Below are 2,521 nucleotides of genomic sequence, written 5' to 3'. Positions count from 1 at the left end.
TAACACTAAGAAAGAGACGGAAAGGGTGGTACCAGATACCGAGATCATGGTCTGTGAAGAAGTATTGTATAATCCTGAACTTGAAACGGTGATTGGGTGATAGTTTATTACACTATCAAAGGGTGGAACTGTCGAAGTCAGCAAATTGGATAAAGTCATTTCAATTAAAGTCTAGCAAACTTGGTTGTCTTTGTCTGAAAAGATGCATACGGTACGCATCGACGTACAAGGGCACGCTACGGCGTGAAAGGGCGTACGCATCCACTACACGTGGCAGCAACAGTAATTGATCTTTTACCATACATTCGCACAAACACGCATACTTATAAAATAGTACACATTATTGGTAGTTGCAACACATAGTCAGTTATGTCGAAATATAGTAGTATTTATATGTTATATCAGAGTTACATGCATATTAGTGAAATACACAGAACGGGTTAAAGGAATAACATCATGAGTGGTATCATAATGAACATTGTTACATATCCTACTGTTTGGTTCACTCTGCGAGGGAATCGCAGAGTGCATACGCAAGTTATGAATGATAGAGAATTATGAACTACTTAAGACTAAGGAATTCTGGCGGGAAGAGCAGAGCAGAGCATACCCCCTGCAGAGAGGACCCCCTCCTTTGGATTCCTTAGGATGAACCAGCCAATGATTGACGACCCCTTGGACATTCCTGAGACCCGGACCAATAGATGCAAGCCATACCATCTTCATTGTATTACTGTATTTGATTGTGTATATAAGCAGCAGCTTGTGATCCAGAGTGCAGACATCTTGTCCCCAGACTTCAGGATTGAATGACTGCACTGGATCCAGAGCGCCTGCGATAAGTAACGGCTGTATTTACTATTACTTCGCTTGAGCATATTTTTTCCACTTATTGCGAATAAATCTTTGTGCGTTGGAAACACAAATCGAGGTTCGACAATCGTTATTGGTTAGCGACGGTACGCACATAACATTCCTTTGCTACTTAACATATGCTGCCCCATTTTGCAAATTCCCACACAGTCTTACTGTGTCCTCCAGAATCTAATTCAAATTACTCAACATTACCTTCAAAGCCCTCAATAAAACAGCCCTACATATAAATCAAATCTCATCTCAAGATACACTTCCTCTCACACTCTTAGATCTACCACTGACCTGTGCCTTGTCCCTGATAACCACCTCTCACTCCTGTCTCTATGACTCATCCCATGCTATCACCTATCTATTCTATTCCCTACAACACATAATCTTATTCAACCCCAGGCTTCAAATCTTTACATGCTCTGTGAACACTCAACTCTTTATTAGAGCTTACCCTACTGCCTCCTACACTACCCACACTGGTACACCCTCAATGGGGCAAGCATGAACCTTATTTATTACCTGTAATATAGTGACTGAACATTATAAAGGAATCCCTTTTGTAGACTTTATTTCTTCACTGAGACAGATGACAGCAAAGCATATATTAATAGTAATAATAGGCTTACATAATAGTAATAACATTGCAAATGAAGAATTATTGGTAATATTAGAATAAGATAAGAAAAGAGTTCAGGAGTTGCCCTCAAAGGCTTGTATTATATTTTGTTGCATTCTACTTTTATTGGTAATACTCTATTAGTACTAATATTACCTTGGAAATTCCTTATCAAAATTAAGTAAAATCAAAACCATGGGCAGTAATAGGAGTGAACGATTCCCATATTGTTATATTATACTCATGCGATAGTTTAAAGGTTGGATCCAGTGAAAGGGAGAAGTCTGTGTATGAGGTAGTACAGAAAAGAGGAGCTTTGCTCAGTGAGAACTGTACAGCGTTGGTGGTATAGTGGTGAGCATAGCTGCCTTCCAAGCAGTTGACCCGGGTTCGATTCCCGGCCAACGCAACAACGTTTTTAGTTAATCTATACAAGAAACATTGGAGTCAGGTATCATGAAACAAGTGAAGTAAAGTCAGATTATATATATTATTACTGCTACAGCTGCTAAGTAAGTGTGTTTAAGACAATATTTGGATAATCATGCTTAGGAGCATCGTTATTTAACAGCCCTTTAAAAGTCTAATATATTTCTAAAATAATTATGTAACAATGAATATATACTTAGAGATGATATTAACGGAAAAGTGTCTTCAAAATATAATCCATATGTTCTGTAAATCTACATTTTAATGAATGAGATTTACATAAATATTTCTTGTTTTTCTCTGCACCTTGTTCGTCTCTCTTAACCAGCGCCCACCCTCTTGGGCACAGGCTTCCAGCTTGTACTGAATGTCAACCAGACATCTGACTTGCCTTTCTCATTACTTTGTTACATTGTTTACCCACCTTTAGGTCATCTGAAATGATAGACAACCCCCCAACATATGTAGAGATGACATTAACAGCATAGTATCCTAATAATAATTCATTTGTTCTGTTCAACTACATTTTAATGAATTCAATTTACATAAACAATAAAAAGATGTAAATGTAAACATAAAACAAACATAATTACAAAGCCAAAAAGTCTG

General features: G+C 37.6%; 1 non-coding gene across 1 annotated transcript; it reads left to right on the top strand.

Annotated features, from left to right (window-relative positions):
• Positions 1-1,820: 1,820 nt before the first annotated feature.
• On the top strand, positions 1,821-1,892 carry TRNAG-UCC (transfer RNA glycine (anticodon UCC)). The gene has a single exon. It is a non-coding gene; the product is annotated as a tRNA-Gly (tRNA).
• Positions 1,893-2,521: the final 629 nt, after the last annotated feature.

The sequence above is a fragment of the Mixophyes fleayi genome, chromosome 3, assembly GCF_038048845.1.
Source record: "Mixophyes fleayi isolate aMixFle1 chromosome 3, aMixFle1.hap1, whole genome shotgun sequence".
NCBI lineage: Eukaryota > Metazoa > Chordata > Amphibia > Anura > Limnodynastidae > Mixophyes > Mixophyes fleayi.
This window is presented reverse-complemented; position numbering and strand designations above follow the sequence as displayed.